General features: G+C 35.2%; 1 protein-coding gene and 2 long non-coding RNA genes across 5 annotated transcripts in view; 2 read left to right on the top strand and 1 right to left on the bottom strand.

The window, feature by feature from the left end:
* Window positions 1–4,373: 4,373 nt before the first annotated feature.
* On the bottom strand, window positions 4,374–7,452 carry LOC127882456 (uncharacterized). The gene is made up of 3 exons (XR_008050540.1): window positions 6,885–7,452; window positions 5,447–5,634; window positions 4,374–5,031 (listed from the first exon to the last, which is right to left on the bottom strand). It is a non-coding gene; the product is annotated as an uncharacterized LOC127882456 (long non-coding RNA).
* Window positions 7,453–15,068: 7,616 nt separating this feature from the next.
* LOC127832508 (zinc finger and SCAN domain-containing protein 12-like) overlaps window positions 15,069–20,555 on the top strand; it is a 49,911-nt gene continuing 44,424 nt past the window's right edge. For 2 of the 3 annotated variants that reach the window (XR_008026937.1, XM_052358011.1), the window contains exon 1: window positions 15,069–15,146. The gene's annotated coding sequence lies outside the window, so the exon portion shown is untranslated. The remainder of the gene's footprint in view (window positions 15,147–20,555) is intronic. The other variant, XR_008026938.1, reaches the window with a different exon arrangement.
* The window catches only part of LOC127832512 (uncharacterized), a 270,730-nt gene continuing 266,608 nt past the window's right edge, over window positions 16,434–20,555 (top strand). The window contains exon 1 of the long non-coding RNA XR_008026939.1: window positions 16,434–16,966. This is a non-coding gene — a long non-coding RNA (uncharacterized LOC127832512). The remainder of the gene's footprint in view (window positions 16,967–20,555) is intronic.

Here is a 20,555-nt window from a genome sequence, read left to right as displayed (position 1 = left end):
AAGACAACTGGCGCGTGGTGCTCGGGGAACACGTACAGGGCCGAGAGGAAGGCACAGAGCAGTACCTCACAATGGAAAAGATAGTGTCACACCCCACGTACTTGCGTGAGTGGCTGCTCTTTAATTTAACTCGTTAATTACATTTATTGTATATAAGTGAGTGGCATACCCATTCCAATGTGTAACACACCTGAATGTTCTTTCTACTACATGTTTAACCCGATCCTTTTAAATGTGCGATTGCATGTTTTTACGTTAGTGAATCACAAGTTTTCATACATGCTTTTATTTGCAAATTTAACACACGCTTGCACAAATCACTCAATCGTTGTTCATCACACTTGAGTACAATTTATCTCAAACTTGCATATACAATGTCAGTTTCAAAGTTTTGGAGGTGTCGTACACTTATATTTGCCTTTCACAATATCAATACAAATGCACCACACACTTGAATGTATTTATTCTTAAGACACACAAGCAAGCTCGTGCCATCTCCAGGGCATCGCATGCTTATCGACTCTTTAATAACTATTTTTTGACAGTGCCAACGCTTTTCGTTATTCAAAAGCGCTTTAGTGTTCAATTCCAATTTCTAACACGCATGTCTCTATCTTCTGCAATCTATCAAACGTGTGTGTCAGCTCATATTAATCGCACGAATTGCTTGCGTTACACATGAGTAGAAACTAACAAGCGTCTGATATATTGGAGTTGACGCTGAAATGCTTGTGATCAATTGAGATTAACATGTAAAAAACACTGTTCACTGTCGTTTAGAGTCGATTCGCTACATTTACGTCGTGTGACTGAACAGCCTACGAATGTATTAGACAATGTATTACTCTTCAGTGAAAGTTCGTAAGATTCTTCTCCAACTAATCAGACGTGTGCACGTGACAACTCCTTTGCATCAGACGTTTACAGGGGTCAATACCAATTTATATATATATATATATATATATATATATATATATATATATATATATATATATATATGCGTGAACAAACAGATACACAGACATACAAACAGACAGACAGACAGACAAACAGACAGACATATTCCTATTGGAGACATCGGCGTGTGCGCCTAGCTACGGTGCAGAATGAAGCAGACATACTGTGAAATCCCCATACCCCCCAAAAAGATGGTTCATTCACAGTTATATACCCCATACTTTCACCGCAACACATCTTCCAATTAGTTTTTAAAATGTCAATATTATTTTTCAGTACACCGAAAACTTCTTTATTTTTAGGATTATATCTAGAAATGAATGGTATAGCATATGTATTTTATATATAAAGAAGTTTTCGGTGTACTGAAAAATAATATTGACATTTTAAAAACTAACCCAAGTATGAACCAAATTTTACTAAATGCAAAAATAATAAAGTGTAAAAACCAATCACCTAATTTAAAGCAGTTACTCAGAAAATCTAATTTTAACACAGTCCAGCCGACTGTGAAAAAATGTAACGACCCAAGATGCTGCATGTGTGGTTATATGATAGAAGGCGAAAACTTTAATTTTAATGGCAAAATATTTAAAATAAAAACAGAAATGTCATGCGATGTAAAAAATGTTACTTATGTCTTGGTATGTAGTGGTTGCAATAAATATTACATTGGACAAACTGGAGATAAACTACGTAATCGACGAACTGTTCATGAACAACAAGTGCGCGATCCCTCAACAAGACAAATGCCATTAAGCAAACATCTTGATGAATGTTCTAAAATGGAACCAAAATTTAAAATATTTCCATTTTATAAGTTATATTCGGACTCTGTTTCAGCTAGGTTAGCAAAAGAACATTTTTTATTAATTTATTTAAGCCCCTGTTAAATTCATTGTTATAATTTGACGTTTGACGTCATAAGAAAAGATAAGATTTATTTTGAGTCGGCAAGAGTGAATAATCAAAGTATTGGCATGTGACGATGCTTTTGAAGAGGATGGATATAAAACATCAATTTAAGTTTATCTATATCACCACAATTATGTATGTTGATACGAACATTTGGGTACGACAAAAAATTTGGGTACGAAAATTTTGGGTACGAAAAAAAATTTGGTACGAAAAATTTTTGCGTACGAAACATTTTTGGTACGAAAAAAGTTTAGGGGTAAGGGGAAGTAGTACCCGTGGGTAACTTGACCCATTGAGCGAAACTGGGAGGCGGGTCACATTCTTGTTCATTAAGTATGGCAATACATTCATGATGATTCTCGAAAGTAGGTATGAGCACATAGCCGGACCATGTGAGCTCAATCGTATGAGCACTTGACTATCCGAGTTCGCCCACGAACATATGGATAAGTTAACTAATAGCGAAATGACCTTATACATGTATATGCTGAAATCTAACAATCGAACGAAATATCAAACATGGTATGTACACGTAGGTGGTTGTGTAATTTCTGTCAGAATATCGTATTCAATATGTAAATTTTAAATGATTGTGCCCGCACTTGAGTTTGTTGCCTTGTTTGAGTCTATACGCGCTTAGGCTGCACCCAGTGTGTGTATTTGTGTTTTTCCAAGGTAATGAGTTACCTCCGCGCTGAGGCTGCATAATGTTGGGTACCGGAGTGTGTCCAGCACTCCTACCTAATAAGATTAGATTGACGACAGTTGGGACGAATTTTGAATGATAGCTGCAATTTCCAGCTACATGTATTTGTTTTGTACTGAAATACTTTTTAATATTTTATATGGTGAAATGCTGCGGGGGGGGGGAGGGATGAGATTTTCCGGAAAAAAAAACAACTGTCAGGAATGGTGACCACAAAACATACAAAATATAACATTTCGGCGGGAGCGGTAATCGAACCGGTGTCGTAAAGGTAAAAAAGCGAACGTCCTTACCACTGCGCTCGCGGGACGGACAATTACGCAAAGAAATGTTGTATTATCTATATATATCATAGCAGTGCAGCATTGACAATTTTGCAGGTTCGAAATCTTTCGCATTCTTTAGTTTTGAGATCACGTAAAAAGTTACTTTTACATGTTTTTATTCGCAATTTATTTACTAAATCGAGAACAAATATCAAACAAAATAGAGAAAATATATAGTTGTTTCATTGGTCCATGAAAATAAAATGGATGTAAAATTACTAATTTAAAATTAACGTTCTGATACACTTATTGAATCTGTTTCCCCAGGATATGCTGTTCTATTAATATTTACCTTTATCAACACGAACGACAACTCTGCTAGGAGAATGTTATCAATGAAAATCAACGAGCAATCTCCTACGCAATGGCGAATGCCAAGGGAAGTAACTGAAAAATCGAGTTATCTCAATCGGACTGGCTCGGTCTTTTACATAGGTCGCCACTGTGAAGATTTTTTTTACTGGTTATCAAACCTTGGACGCTGCTGTTCCAGCATCGTCAAAAACAATTAACATAAGCTTATGAAGCTTGTACAACCGACTATAAAACATGAAGTATAAGTATAACAATTGTACAAAAGCTGAAAGACTGAAATCAATTTGTTAATTAAAAGACAAATATACATAAAATATAAAGCATGATATTAAAACATCAGGTATGGATATTTAAAAAGGTTTAGATTACTCTGCTTAAAAGTCTGATAATTATTTAACTAAAAGAATAAAATATCCACTAGATATGTTGTAAAATAGGTAGTAGGTTTTAGACGTCATAATATAAGTTAGGTCATTTGACGTTGTTACTTTGACAATTTAACGTTATTGTTGTATATTTTATATGCCCTGGTGAGCTGTGCGAAACCGGTCGGCATATATTAATACAATTTTTTTTATACCCATGCGACGTTTGTTTTTTTTTAAATATATTGATATCTTAGTCCGGATTCACTTAACATTTTTACATATTATATATATATATATATATATATATATATATATATATATATATATATATATATATATATATATATATATATGTGTGTGTGTGTGTATATATTTACAGCGATTCAGAAGGATTTATCTTTAACTTGTCACAAGCTAAATTCATACTTCCTTTTGACCCAGGGCGAAATGACTCAGGGTGGCCTAGGGCGAACAGGTATGAGGGCGAAACGACCCGATACCGGTTGTTACAATAGCGTCACTTGCACACTTGCGGTCGATTTATTTCACCGGTTATTTGTATGTTTGTAAAAGATGTGAAAGGTATTATACAGAACAGGACACAACTTTATTTATTATGCCACGACAGCGCATTTACGTTGGAGACGCTGACATGATATTTTAAAGTGTTATCGGATACCCATCCGATAACAGTTTTAAGCTCCGCCCATCAATATTCGTTTTAAAACTCCGCCCATATTTGGTTTACTCAATGATTTTTTTTAGCGTTCCATGTTTTAGCCCCGCCCATTCTGAGAACTACTTTTTTGTAGGCGTGGTATGTCGCTTCTTTGATTTAAATGGAAACAAACAGCGATTCATATTTTATTCAGAAGTTAGAACATTAATAAACAATAAGTTGTTTTTTTAAACAAAACTAACACTTTATTAAGTATATATCTATAGGGAAATATAAATTAAATGAGCGTTAATCAATGGAAAAAAATTAAACAAATACAAATGTGCACCGCTAGCCTACCATTCATTGGCTGCAGATGAACACAATTTAAAACAGTAATGATAAACATTTAAAACGTAACACAAATATACTTAACACGTTTTAAATAAAATATGACAGATTTGATCAAGTTAAAGAAGAATTTATGACAAATATACACTAAACATCTCGTCTAAGATTATATAAAAAAAATTAACTAATACTTTACAAATGCTTTCCTTTTTTGTGTCATTCTTATAAAAAGCAAGGCAAACAGGTGAATAGCATACACAATGAATTAACATTGACAAAGTAAAATAATTAATACTTGATTGAGATGCTTTGCTAATGCCTGCCATGCCTAATAATACATGACAATTTCAATTTTTAAGTGTCTGAAATCAAACTTTCACAAAAAAAAATGATTCTATCTCCACAACCAAACAGGAAATTTGTGTGGTCAACCTGAAAATAAAATAAAGATTCCTTTAGAAGAAAAAACATCATCAAACATTCATTGCATAACTGCTTTAACCCTTTCAGTGCTGGAACCGAATTTTGAAGGCCTTTGCAAACAGTTTGGATCCAGATGAGACGCCACAAAACGTGGCGTCTCATCTGGATCCAAACTGTTTGCTATTCTGATAGTTATCTTTGAAAAAAAATGAAGAAAATGCTTATTTTACAAATTCAGCAGACGACATTTTAGCAGACGACAAATTTCCCAGCATGCAAAGGGTTAAAAATAAAAATCCAGATATATAATTTGTATTAAAATTGAAACTTTATAAATATAGTGACATATAGATTTATAACATGTTCAGATAAAACAATTACATAAATACTTTCAAAAATAAATTTGTCGACAAAAAAGTATTACCTTTCCGACAAATTAATTAGATGGGTTGATGTGAAGCTGTGCCGGGATGCAGTTGGGGGGGGGGGGAATATCTCGAGTTGGTTGAGAGGCAGAGAAAGACTCGGACAAGTGCAACTGACGAGGGTAGAACTGTGCCGCCAAGAATTTTGGTAGATATCATCACCCATGGAATGTGTGGTCGCAACTTTCTGCCATTAAAAGAAAAACATTTCATATTATAATAAAATAAAACAAATCCAACAGGAGATAACATTTCAAAATAGAGTGTTTTAATAACATTTTTATTGCACAACTTGAACAAATTACAACTTTAATAGACACAATATTATTAATACAAAATGAAAATGTATAAACTCCACTTTATATTAAAATAATTAAGAATTTCTTTTAACTTAAAATATTTTTATTATGGACTCAGGGCTTTTTTTGCTTATTAAGGGAATATGTGTTTGTTTTCCTAATTTGAGAAATTTGCGACTCAAATTTTCACAATTTAAAGAAGTTCGGGACTCAAATTTTCACAATTTAAAAAAAGTTTGCAACTCATTTTTTCACAATGTTGATCTGTGGGCGACACAATTTTGAACAGTTTTCGACACATGTTTTCAAAAAGTTGCACAGCGCGCAACTCATTTGTTCACAGTTTTCAACAGTGAATTTTTTTATGAACAGTGCGTGACTCAATTTGTTTACAATTTTGAACAGTGTGCAACTCATTTTTTAAAATTGTGAACAGTGCGCGACTCATTTTTCCACCATGTTGAATAAACAGTGCGCGACTCCTTTTTTTCCAAATTTTGAACAGTGCGCAACTCATTTTTACAAATTTTGAACAATGCGCAACTCATGTGTTTTCACAATTTGAAGAGTTTGTGACTTATTTTTTTGTAATTTTGAATGAACAGTGCCCCACAAAATTGTCCCCCATTTTTGAACAGTGCGTAAATGATTATTCCAAATTTTGTACAGCGCGTGACATGATTTTTTCACAATTTTGAACAGTGCGCAACTCATTTTTCCACAATTTTGAATGAACAGTGCATGCTTATTTTTTTGCAAAAATTTGAACAGTGAGCAACTCATTTTTACAAATTTTGTACAGCGCTTGACTCATTTTTTCAAAATTTAATTTATGAAAAGTGTGCGACTCATTTTTCCACAATTTTGAAATCATAATGAACAGTGGGCAACTAATGTTTCCCACAATTTTGAACAGTGCGCGACTCATTTTTTCAAATTTTGGTACAGTGCGTGTCTCATTTTTTCACAATTTCGAACAGTGCGCAACTCATTTTTCCACAATTTTGAATAAACAGTTCGCGACAGTAGAACAACTGGCACTGATCATTGGTTCATCAGCATGAGAATGGGTGTAAAAAAATGGCACAAATAATGAAACATGTGTGTTTAAGTATGCATACATAACAATGAAACTTACCAACTATTCGGACAGGAAACATATGGTGCAGAAGCTGCGGGATTCAGCATGCTCTCCCACTGATATTATGCAGATCAGTGGTCAAACTGGCAGTCAACTTATGTTGGGATTTCCCAATTGTTAAGATATTAACCTCAGCAATCTCCAAACACAAACATGTTCATTTATTGTCAGTCAAACAGCAATTAATCCATCATGTCACCGTGACAGTCTCAAAACACGATGCAAAACCAAAGCATTTTCGTTTCGTCTAACACACAGCTGGTAACGTCGCTGAATATTGCACAAAAGCAGCTTCATTATGAAGTTCCAGCGACTCGAAATACACGTTCCCCACCCACTTTGATTTCGCATGTGAAGGCCTGTTTTTTGGGGAAAACTGTGAACATCTCACAACTAAACGTATATTACGGAGATGGACAAGTTGAAAAATAAATCACTCTTATCACTTCCAAATTGCACACTACGTTAAAATCCCGTTCCATTTGATTATTGTATTTATTGTTTGAAATTTTCACTCTACACATTCGCTTTGAAAATAGCGGTTGGTGTGTACTCTTGGAAGTACATGTCGAATGTGTTATTGTAAAAAAAATATTGGTATTGTGTTTTTAGTGCAGAAATTGTTCTTTTAAGTTTCGATTTCTCGCTATAGTTTTTGTATTATGTGCGTTTAAATTTGATTGATTGTTGATTACTTTCGAACTATTTTTTTATGTGTAAATATATATGCATAGACGCTAGCGGATGTAATCAGGTTGCTTCTAATTTGCATATTTATCAATGAATTTAGCGGTTGTTTGTTTTTGTTTGTTTTGTGAATATTTTCTTATTTACTTTAAAATGTGGCATAATAAATAGAATATATGGTTGGTGACTTTTGATATCATGTGATATAAGACTCGTCCGATATGGCGTGTGAAAAGGCTCGGCAAGCCTCGCCTTTTCCTACGCCATATCAGACTCGTCTTATATCACATGATATCAAAAGTCACCAACCATATATTCTCTATTTACATGTCAGGCATACAGGTATGAAGTAAGAGGAACCATATATATTTAGTTATACAATATTTAAATAGACATATGCTTGACGATATGTAACGCACGTTCATGAATGTATTCAATTAAAATTAATTGGTAGGTCAGTTCCGAATCACTAATGAAATTATCAATGTATACTTTAAAACAGCAACCGACAAAGATTTCGAATTTAGTGATTTTGTCAGATGATTTCAACCTCGATCCTGTGCTCACATTGATTTTCAGGAAGTTTCTAAATATAGATGTGTGTTTATGTTTTTCCTCGATCGTACAGTTTCTCCATTTCCGGTTAATATTCTCCAATAGCGAATCACGTCACAGCAAGTGCATTTTCTTTACAGGGGTCGTCTCAAAACAAACTTTAACTGTCAAAATCGTTTATTTACATGCATCTTTATTTAAATATCAGTAACATAACCTGATTGGTATGTATAAATCACAGAAATTGAATAACAATAAAGAAAACAAAAATACACAATAAAGACAACAAAAACAATCGGGTCCTTTCAAGAGAAAACACAGTGCAGTGCATGTACAGACGAGACAGGAGTTCCGGATCACTAATGAAACTAACGCCGTTTACACATCCTAATTTATACCAATTTGCTAGTGTTATACCTCTTTGGAAGCTGATTTTATTCCGCTATCCTACATAAGTTTCACCAGAGGAGACTGGTTTGTGCTCCGTCTATCAGACCGTCACACTTTTCTGGACCCTGCGATAACTTAGAAAAGTTCTTAATATTTTTTCGCGAGACTTGAAACATGGATTGATGGCAATATGGACATCATGCACGTTATTTAATTTTGTTCCTGTGAAAAATTCTGGTTGCTATGGCAACAATTTTTTTTAATTCTGACAATGGTGGGATTTCTGACAATGGTGGAGCCGGTAGGGGACATGAATTGCTTGGAAATAGTCTTGTTATTGTTGTGTTATTGAATAAACTTAATATACAGGTTTCGCATGTTCAGTGGTGTGGAAATCAAAATTTCATCTTGCACTGATTTGTAGGTTTTGTCATTCGACAGGCAAGCAGGATAGAGCGATGACGTTGTTATTTGTTCATGCTCAGCTTGCTTAAAGGTTAATATTATGCTTTAAGTGTTTCAGTGAGATTTATGAGAGCAGACAGACGACTCGAGTTAGAAATGGTCATTGGTTCCGGACATTAACGAGTATACTGCATTTTTCTCAGTTCTGTGTATAATAACACTTATTTGCAATTCATACTTTATGGCATTTTTTTTTGGCGGGGGACCAGTGTTAAGTGTCTGTGTTTCAAGAAATAAACCCTGTTTGTCATGACACCTAAACAAACGTGTTTGTTTTTATTGTAAATAAGTTATGTTTGTCATTAGATGTAATGGAATATAAAACATAAAATCTTTCACTTTCAAATATTTTACTCATATATTTCCTGAGATCAATTCACATAAACAAACAAAACAAACAACAAATAAAATAGTATGACTAGACTGTCATAGCCTATAAGTATGTATACAATTGGTTAGCAGATCTATATTAAATATAGAACTGAAACAATGAAAAATAACAAAACAATAAAACAAAATATACTATTCGAAATTTGCTAAGGATCACTTGTTATAGTATGTGTAATTTGAAGTTTACCCCTTGGTCGATTCAGCCAGCGTCACGCATCAATGATAATCAATACATAAAAATAAAATCAAAAACAAATTCTAATATAAAAACATGAAAAATAACAAAAATTAAAGTTATCCAAAATTGAAGATAATGTGTCAATAAAAAAGTGATCCTTAGCAAATTTGGAATAGTATATTTGCCACCTCAACAATAAGTATTCAATGAACTGCACATATTATTACAACAGCAAAACAGTTTGGAGACATAGAACATAAAAGGCATTAATAAGCAATTCACATGGTAATACATCATGGCTTAAACAAAGCTGAATGAAATGAACAAAACTAAATAAAAAATTTTTTGGCAATTTAACTGTATATCTTATCGGCAGAATACATATTCAGATAACTGCATGGAGAACATGAATATCATAATATGCATAAATTTCATTCAACGTGTACATTGGTAATTTCTTAGTAGAGTGTAAACAAGGTTACACTATAAAGCCATTTAAAGCCATGTTTTTCAACAGACCGCAACCATAAAGGAACTCGGCCTAGTTTACAAGGTTTTTCTTTTGTTTGACCTAGTGACCTAGTTTTTGACCCAGCATGACCCAGTTTCAAACTCAGTCAAGGTATCATTGAGACAAATATTCTGGCCAAGTTTCATGAAGATCGGACAAGAAATGTTGCCTCTAGAGTGTTTACAAGGCAAAATGTTGACAACGAACGACGCACGGACGACAGACAAAAGGTGATCCCTAAAGCTCACCATGAGCACGTTGTGCTCAGGTGAGCTAAAAAGCCTTCATATATTGAAATCAGTATTGATCACACAGTCAATCACATCAATAAAGTAGTGGTTACTACATACCCTTAATTTTTACTGGTACAATATAAGTGATACATAAATAACTAACAGAATCACAGAAAAGGCACATATTCTGAAGGATTTAAATATAAATAGAACAAGAGCTGTGTTTGGGAAACACAATGCCTCCTATTGCGCTTTTAAGCCATATATTGAACCTTTGACCTCGATGGATGACCTTGACTTTTCACCACTCAAAATATGCAGCTTTACAAGATACACATGCATGTCAAATATGAAGTTGCTGTCTTCAATATTGCATAAGTTATGAGCAAGGTTAAATTTTTGGGACACATACAATGAAAGACAGACATAGGCCAAAAACAAAATTTATTGGATTCGGGGCATAAAAAGTAAATACTGTAATGGCATGACATGCAATATTGGAAACATGAAACTACCCAACATAGTATGACAAATACACAAAGCTAGCCACTATGTCTGTTCAAATAACTTTAAAACATGAACAAAGCCAGTCAAATTAATATTTAGCCATTTTAAGATATATAACACTGATAATGGGTAAAGGTTTCATGAGCAGAAAGCATGCACATATCTTTTTTTGGTATATTACAGTGTTAAGAGTACTTAGTATTGTTCCAATTTGTATGCACTATCTCTTGTTGCAGATACCCACACATACATTAAACATGACAACATTGTATGACAAATTTGAAAACATCAAACTAGCCAATATTTCATGACAAATACTTTGGAAACATGAAATTATGTCTGGTACCAATGGTAGTGAACAATAAATAAATAACATTTATGTGTGAAACAAGAGCTGTACATGGACTATTTGGTTCCATGTAATTAGTTGTTCCATATAGACCTGAAAGAAATGGCACTTTCTGGTACCAATTGTAGTGAACAATAAATAAATAACATTTATGTGTGAAACAAGAGCTGTCCATAGACTATTTGGTTCCATGTCAACTTCAAAAGGGGACATCATCTGGCTAAAATACTGATCAGATTTATTTGAATTGGCATAGAATCTTACTGATGACCCTAAATATATTGGTTAAGTTTCATGTGAGCACCAAAATAAAAAATAAATAAAAACAAACTTGTAAAAAGAGGCTCATACTAGTAATTCAGATACAATTTATCACAGTTACAGGGTTGGGCATATGACATAATATTATGACAATGAAACAAACTGTATTTTATAAACACTAGTAGGCAAGCAAAAATCACCCATGCTTTTAATTTATGCCTTTGGTGTGGTTTCAATTGACAGATCCATAGCTGAACCTTCGGGTGATTTTTCCAGAAACAAACACAGCTTGCTGAAGGTAGCCTTGATATCAGAGTGATTAATCACATAATTACAAGGTAACACAACACCACCCCCTTCTTCATTTGGGGCTGGCCATGGTGCAAAACTTGGCACTGGCTCCCCTGTTACCTGTGCTGTTATGGTTCCACCCTCGTTAATGATTAAAGAAAAGAAATTTGACAATATTTTAGGAACATGTCCTATTGGGAGGCCTGCTATATCTGATAATTTCAGCTGGCGCTTTTCATCCGTAACTGTATCATGGACACTTATAGGAAATGTTTCCAACGCTGGCAACCATACTAAGCATGCATCTGGATCCTTTTTATTACTATAATCTCGGTCAACAATCAACTGTGTTGGTGGACTGGTGATAAATGGTCTAATCATAAAAACATGGTAACCTTTTATCACAGAGTTCTTGAGTGTCATTTTGTTTGAGTCAAAAGTTGTAATGTTGGGGGTAGGGTGACAGTCTTTAGTCCCGTTCTCATGGATGCTTGTTGCACTGATCTTACCAGATGTTGAAGGCTTTTCGATGTCGGGCTGAAGATGAAAGAATTCTTACTACTGATTAAATGAAGATAACATACATACAAATGAACAAGAGCTGTCTCCATAGTTAGACATATGCCCAGAAAAACGCTTTTTTCTAAACCTAAATGCAGATTTTGAAACCTAAACGCGAACCTTAAGTTCAAGGTCAAAGGGGTCAAAATGTGTGCGTATGGAAAAGCATTGTCCATATACACATGCATACCAAATATCAAGGTTACATCTGAAGATACATAACAGTTATGAGCTTTTTTCGAAAACTAAACGCAAGTGTGACGGACAGACAGACTGACAGAAAGACAGACGGAAATGCGATCACTATATGCCCACCTTTGGGGGCATAAACAATGCATGTAATAGTTACAAGTAATTTATTTTTGTTACTATGTTCTTATGACACGTGTTTGATCCCCCCTGTGGGAGCATTCTTACGAAAGACACCAAGTAAGTTTTAAAAGTTATTGAGATGGCTTAAAATGTCATCTAATGAACGACTTTCATGTGGCATGTACAATACAAATATTCATCAACCATAATATTCAGACCTGATTAAATAAATTTCTATCTACAGGCAATCAGGACAAAAGAAAGGCTCGTCTTCTTCCAATGAGTATGATAAACACTCAGAATGAACCCAGCCATCACACTTGTCGCACTGAACTCACACACGTTCCAGACCCAGTTCTTGGTCTTCTTCCCAAGTCATATGGCATGCTTTACAAAATGCGTTGGGACTGTCATTGTCATTTTTGTCCATAGGCACTTTGTCCTTTTGGTGTGAAGTGTTTAGCTTTTTGATTATAGGCCTTTTCCCTATTTCTGAATTTGGCTCTGGTTGTTTCCTCTTTTTTTCTGGTTTTGTGCTTGTATTCTTTTTCTTGAAAAAAGAAAGTTTAGCTCTTTGTACTTTTTGGGCGAAGCTTCTGACTTTTTCAAGCTGTTTTAAGGACATTTTTCTAATACATTCAGGTGATGTAAGATTGTCTGGTAAACTGTTTAACATTGTCTGTTTCATTGGCTTTGCAGCCTCAGTATCCTTTGGAAAACTCAGGGACTCGGTCAAAACTGGTGATATAACCATATCAACAGTTGAATTTTCTGTCCATTTTTCTTCGTTGATTTGTGATGGTTGACTTGTTGCTACACTAGCAGTAGTCACAGTTACAACTGCATGTGCCAATATATCCAATCCAGTTAAATGGGAACTCTGTTCTTCTAAGGTAGATGTTGATGTTTCCAATGTTGGGTTTGCTTTGTGATAAATCTTTTGGTAAACATCAAAGCATGGAGACTGCCCTACAGTATTATAACCTTCTTGTATTCTTTTCCTGTAACGGTCACAAGACGGTGTAGAAAGTGTTTCTTCAAAGACTTCTAGTGCTCCTTTTGCTTTTGTCACTTCTGCTGAAACTTGACTGTCTTCAGTGGCAGCATGTTGGTCTGCCACAGATTCTGGACCGGAGAAGGTCAATGCCGGTTTCAGCATTTCGCTTGTGATGACAGAGCTATCAACTGGATATATGCCAGAGGATTTAAATGAGTTTATTACTGTAATAGGTTTGTAGAACTGAAGGTAGGCCTCTGTCAATTTCTGCGCGAAAACCTCTTTGCCAATACATTTTCCTGGATTTTCTCTCATGTACTTCCTGGATACCATGTGCCATCTTGACTTTAATGGTCCAAATACTCCCTTATCCACCTGTCTGTGCACACTTTTCTAATAATGAACACATGTAAATGATTCAGCATTTTGTCAGTTTTAAGATAAGAAGTAATACAATTTCTATTTTTTTTTTACAAAAATAATACAGATATGCATATTCATGAAAGGTGCAAACAAGTTATTCCCATTTTGAGTTGTTTTATATGATGAAGATTAATTGCAAACATAAATGTATTTGATATGTGATCGATGTCTAACCTTTTTGTTGACAGACAGAAACAGACACTTTATTCAAGACTTGTACATAGCACATCGTCTAAACACTTACATTTACAATAATATATCAACATGCTAAGACATTCTCATTTCTGCATTTCTGAGAAAGAAATACAAATATAAAATAATAACAACAAAAAATCAAAAGGAAGGAAAATGGTGTTAAGTTAACGATACTATTATTATACAATTTATCGTTTAATTTCAATTTAAATTTAAAAAAAGAAGCTTTTTATGCAATTCATACTTTCCGTGTACTTTAATTTACACAAATAATTCAAATGTCATTTACACTGACCCGTTTAAATAGCTGTGTGAAAGATAACGAATACATTTGAGACAACCCCCGTTATGCGAATCGGGTGTTTCGAAACTGACATCTGTACCAGACTGTCTGTTTCACGTGTTTTAATGAACAGTTCAAATGTAAATGTACACATGTGGTTGTTTTCTGATTCTCTGATTAATATTCTTCAAAGCAGTACCACGATCGCTTACCTTTGACAATGGATTAGAAAAATAATCGTGACTTTCTCATGGATCAACATGTCCGCAGACGAAGTATTCGCGTCATCGAAAAAATGTGCGCGAGCGTTCCATTGATTGTGACTGTTTAGAGTTGATCGTTTACTTCCGGTTTTTGAGGAAAAAAAACATCAAATGTTATCGTTCATGACTGAATAATTTGTTTAGTTACAAGTGTTAAGTTTTTTTTGTAAATGTTAAATTAATTTCGATTTGTTTCGGAACTGGCGACTTTTCGGAACTGACGACCTCACTGTAGGTTAATAAATAGCGTTTACTTCAACGTTTGTCACAACAATTAGTGGAATGCAACATAGCCTTCGCTTTATTAAAATAATGTGGGCCCCAATATTATTATCTCCCTTTAGCGTCATTTTTTGTCGCATCACGAGAACAAACGAAACACACCTAAGAGGATTTCAACATAAATAGGTTTGTACCGAATAAATGTGTGTTGTTTTTATGAAATACATGCGAATTATTAACCACAAACACTATTTTACATTATATACCGATTACCTGTGATGGTGGCTAAAGACACAGGCAGCAGATGAGCAGTATCATAAATTTGCCCCCCCATCGGGGTGTCAAAGGCGTGTGCCTAAAATAGCGCGCCGCGGGAAAGTACACTATTACGCATGATCGATTTCACAACAGCGACGTCACATGACTGAACTGCCTAACTATATGCCTATTGCTGAAAGATTGTGGAACACTGGACGTGACCTTTTTCATCGAATACACAAATGTTCCCATGCAGTTGCCGACAAAATGCAACTAGATTCATTAAAAGACAGTAAAAGCAAGGTGATTACACAACTAACCGATCTCCTGCTTTGCTAATAACTTGAATATTCAATTAAATTTGACTTTCTCACTACATGTCACTCGGTGTTTCATCTACACATGTACACCATTTTAATTTTATAACGCGTCATCTGGTTGGTTGTCCTCATTGTGTTGGCCAATAAAAATATGACAGCAAAACACAGACATGTAGCGAGAAAGTCAAATTTAATTGAATATTAAAGTTATTAGCCCAGCAGAAGATCGTTTAGTAGTGTAATCTTGTTGCTTTTAGAAGTTTTACTGTCGTTTAACAAATCCAGTTGCATTTTGTCGGCAACTGCATGGGAACATGTGTGTTTTCGATGAACAAGGTCATGTCCAGTGTTCCACAATCTTTATGCAATAGGCATAGTGCGTTTCAAACCTTGTGTATATCAGGTTTTTTTTTTACTAAGAAAGTGACAACGATATTCGGCGTCTTCCCCTACCAGAATTTTTCCCCTAAAAATACAATTTCCCCTCCAAAAATGTAATTTTTCACCAATATATAATATTTTACCCTCAAAGAAATGTTTTTTTCTTTTGGGAAGTCGACACTTATCCAATATGTACCGTGTACAACGATCTCTCTCTCTCTCCCGACGAACACTCAAATCTGGGAATACCAGTGATTCTAAATATAGCTCTTAAATTACGTAATGGAAACCAGGCAACTAATCGTATTAATCATGGGACTATTTTACTGGATTCCGGTCTTGCGCGAGAATGGCGTTTCGTCAATTAATTACCGAAAACCAGTCGAATTTTCATCCGGGTTATGTGAAAGCCAAGATATAAACTTTAAAACAGAAAAAAGTCTCACAATTGGCGTTCATATAGAACGAAATAAAACGTTCGGACTCGGAAAATATTAATTGCGTCGACGCATTTTTAACCAGGTTTTCCGAAGGAAAAAACTGGTTATTAGATTGGCGAATGCGGGCTGGCTGGCTGGCTGGCGGGCGGGCTGGCGGAATAAGCTTGTCCGGGCCATAACTATGTCGTTCATTGTCAGATTTTAAAATCATTTGGCACATTTGTTCACCATCATTGGACGGTGTGTCGCGCGAAATAATTACGTCGATATCTCCAAGGTCAAGGTCACACTTTGAGTTCAAAGGTCAAAAATGGCCATAAATGAGCTTGTCCGAGCCATAACTATGTCATTCATCGTCAGATTTTAAAATCATTTGGCACATTTGTTCACCATCATTGGACGGTGTGTCGCGCGAAATAATTACGTCGATATCTCAAAGGTCAAGGTCACACTTTGAGTTCAAAGGTCAAAAATGGCCATGAATGAGCTTGTCCTGGCCATAACTATGTCATTCATTGTGAGATTTTAAAATCATTTGGCACATTTGTTCACCATCATGGGACGGTGTGTCCCACGAAAGAATCACGTCAATATCTCCAATGTCAAGGTCGCCACGACTAAAAATAGATTTTAAAAAAAAAAAAAATTACAAAGGGGGTTAATTTTTTTGGTCATTTCAAAAGTTCAGTTTGAGTTTTCTCCCTTTATCAGATTTTTTTTTCACAATGAAAACCTGGTTTTGTGACAATTTTGTCCCTTGTCTAAGAATGAATCATCAAAAACCGTTGAAACCCAGCAGAACTCTGAGGTACATGTAATAAACATCGAACATTGTGAAAGTGAAAGTACATAATCGGCAGCTGCCGCACCTTATCCTTCCAATACTGTAGCAGATCTAAATCATCTACCCATTCATCATGAAATTGAAATCACAATATTAACATCGTCCCCCGGCCCCAGTTGAAAACATTTCCCATTATTAGATCTACCCCTGCAACTTTATTAAGGACTTTGACTTTAATATCATACTTGTTCATGTGTTTAAGAACAAAAAGGTCAGAGACATGCCTCTTTTTCTAAAAATAAACATTTAGTCTGTAGGTGAGTTATAGACACTGAAATGAACAGTTTTTATTTTTTCCCCAAATATGTCTCTTTCGCGCTCTATTTTCCCCTTTTACCCAGCGTCCAGCGTCTTCCCCTTTTTCTAAAAAAAACCCCTGGTGTATATATTAAACCTATACGAGGGTTATTTTTTCAAACTTTGTATTTCTGTCAATGTTCATTTTTGAAAAGTCAAACCATACACAATTGGTGTACATTTAACAATCTGGAACCCCTGGGGTAAGCTCGGGGGGAGGGGGGGGGGTAGGGTCCCGGGGGTGGGGGCAAATTTATGATACTGCTGCCTTTGGCTAAAAACCAGGACCCGCTCGATACCAGGGAAACATAAATATTTTCTTCTTCAATTGTGTTTCTTGAAGAAAAATGACCAATACTTTAAAATGACTGGAAATCAACTCTATTTTGGGCAAGACTGGAAATCAAGTCTATTTTGAGCTAGAGCAACTGAAGAAAGCGAAATTCATTGCCCAAAAATGTTCCTTTTGATAGCCAGGACAGCTCATCTAGCGCATGCGCCGTTCGTATCTGTCGCAGTGTAAACATTGCATGAAATAATGATCAAATACACACTAAATGATCCGTTTATGAGTAAAAAACATTAATGCAATTGCTAAAATATATACTTATCATCTTAACTGTACAGATAACTTGTCGATTTTTGGCATTACATTGATTTTTTGTCGCGATTAAACGCTGTGTTTATATCGCCTTTTCTAAATATGGACGGCTGTTTTTTGGGAATCCCGGCTCTCATATGATTACTTTTGATCGAATTTTCTTACATCAACCAATGAAAAAAAAAGTTACATTGCAAGTTGAATGTCATCATAGAGGTTATGGACATTAGATTTGAACGTTTAATTGGTACCAGCCGATTGGTTCCATGACGTGACGTTGAATTGTGACGTAACGTAAAAGACGTGACGTCGTTACTTAGTGATGTACTGTATTGACACAAGGATTGTATATATATTTTGGATCGTTAATAAATGCTCATACCAAAAGCGGGTATTTGGCGTTTATATTGTTCCCACTATCGGGGAAATAGTAAACTACGGATTTCCCATTATCGGGGATATTTCTCTGTAAACAGCAAAATACGGCAATTCCCATTATCAGGGAAACTTCTTAACATTTGGTAGCAGACCGAGGTTTCTAAATTGAGTTAGCAATGGATCCAGTTGAATATTTAAAGACAGAGATTTTGTTGAAGAGGGAGAAAATAAGACTGAAAACTAATTTTACCAGGAAAAAGGTAGTGTCACATTTGGAGGGAAATGCATGTAGCGCGACAGTGAACAACGCTTGCAAGCAGTTGGATTTTGCGATGGACGAAGTTATTAAAGGACTTGATAGTTTATCCAATATGTACATGGAAGGAGATGAACTTGAAAAAAGTAAAATAGTAATTGCGGATATGGAAAAGATTGAACTTGAATATGAAAAAACAACGGAAGATGCCTGTGCCTATTTAAACGATCTACGAAGTGAAACAGCAAGTCAAGTAAGCAAAGCGTTGTCGCAGGACACGGTGAGTAAACTTTATATTTCTAAAGACCGGTCGGCTTCACATGAAACTGTGCGACAAAATGACAAATTTCCAAGTATGTGGCGTAAAAGGGCCGGGTTCGATGGGCAAAACGATTGTGGGCGTGAAGCACCTAATGCCTCTAACAACAAAGATGAGTGTGCAGAAGGCAAAACTATGATTTCAGGAATCGATCCTACATTAGGACAAGACCTTTGGAGGCAACTCAAACGTGTGGAAATTCCAGTGTTCGATGGTAATAAGCGAGTCTACCAATCATGGAAAGCAGCATTCCTTGCTTGTATTGACACAGCGCCAGCCACAGCAGAGTACAAACTTCTTCAACTTAGACAGTACTTATCTGGCGAAGAATTTAAAGGTAATTGAAAATCTCAGGCACTCTGCGTTTGCACATGAAGCGGCAAAAGATCGACTTGAAAGGAAATATGGGGGCAGGCGTCGACAGATAGCAATTTACCTAGAAGAACTTGAACACTTTGAAAACATCCGAATTGGCAACGCAAAAGACATAGACAGAGGTGTCAAAGTTCAGGATTATTCCTGAAATCAGGATTTTGGCCCTTAAGCACCAATTTTGATATTGATATAAATAAGAGGATTTTTTACTGGAATTTTAAGATTATTGTTGCAAAATGTCATCTTAAACACAAATTATTTTACTTTGACATATCCTATACAAAGTTATAAACAATAGTTAACAAAGTTATATGAATTATTAACCATTTTTTGCTCTGGCCCCCAAACGATAGGCTTATTTTCAGGATTTTAGATTTTGGCCAATTGACCAGGCTTCCTGAAAAGTCCAAAAAAGTGCCTGTCAACCGGACAGGCTGATGGAAAAGTAAGCCTGTCCGGACAAAAATTCACCTGACCGAACAGCGTGAGTTTACTGAAGAATTAAGTAAAGATTTTACTTTCATAAGATGGCTAAACATAATGAGAACCAACCAACATACCGTACACATACGGCACCAAATATAAAAATGTTTGACATTTTAAAAACAAACAGATATTGGTTTATTTTCACAAAAGTAACTTTCTCTTTTCTCAATTTTCATAAAATGACTTGTACATGTTGCATGAAATCTGAATATAAATTAAGTTTTTTATTGGTCGTTGCACTAGAATATGAACTGTACACGACACTTGTGTGCAGTCAGTATACAAAACAATAATTGTTTCAATAATGAAGGAACTGAAACAGCGTAACAGTAACGATATAGCGTGTTTAAATTACATTTTATTAAGAGGAAATGTCGTTTCCGAATAATTCGTGAGATACCCTGGTACTTTAGTTGAAATTTACAACAAAACTTTTAATGGAAATTAAATGATTTCAATGTTGCACCCGCTACAGAATTTTATTTACAAATAAATACACCCACGCCAATTTTCGCGCTTTTTTTATCAAGGCAAAGAAATTCATTTATTTAATCTAGAAGTTGTAACCGAAAATAGCTGTACACGATGCGTGCCAGTGATTTTTTTGCCCAAAATTACTGACGATATAATTCAGCAGCTT

The sequence above is a fragment of the Dreissena polymorpha genome, chromosome 5 (assembly GCF_020536995.1).
Source record: "Dreissena polymorpha isolate Duluth1 chromosome 5, UMN_Dpol_1.0, whole genome shotgun sequence".
In the NCBI taxonomy this organism is placed as follows: Eukaryota; Metazoa; Mollusca; class Bivalvia; order Myida; family Dreissenidae; genus Dreissena; species Dreissena polymorpha.
Note: the sequence above shows the minus strand (reverse complement) of the source record. Positions and strands in the feature narration are given on the sequence as shown.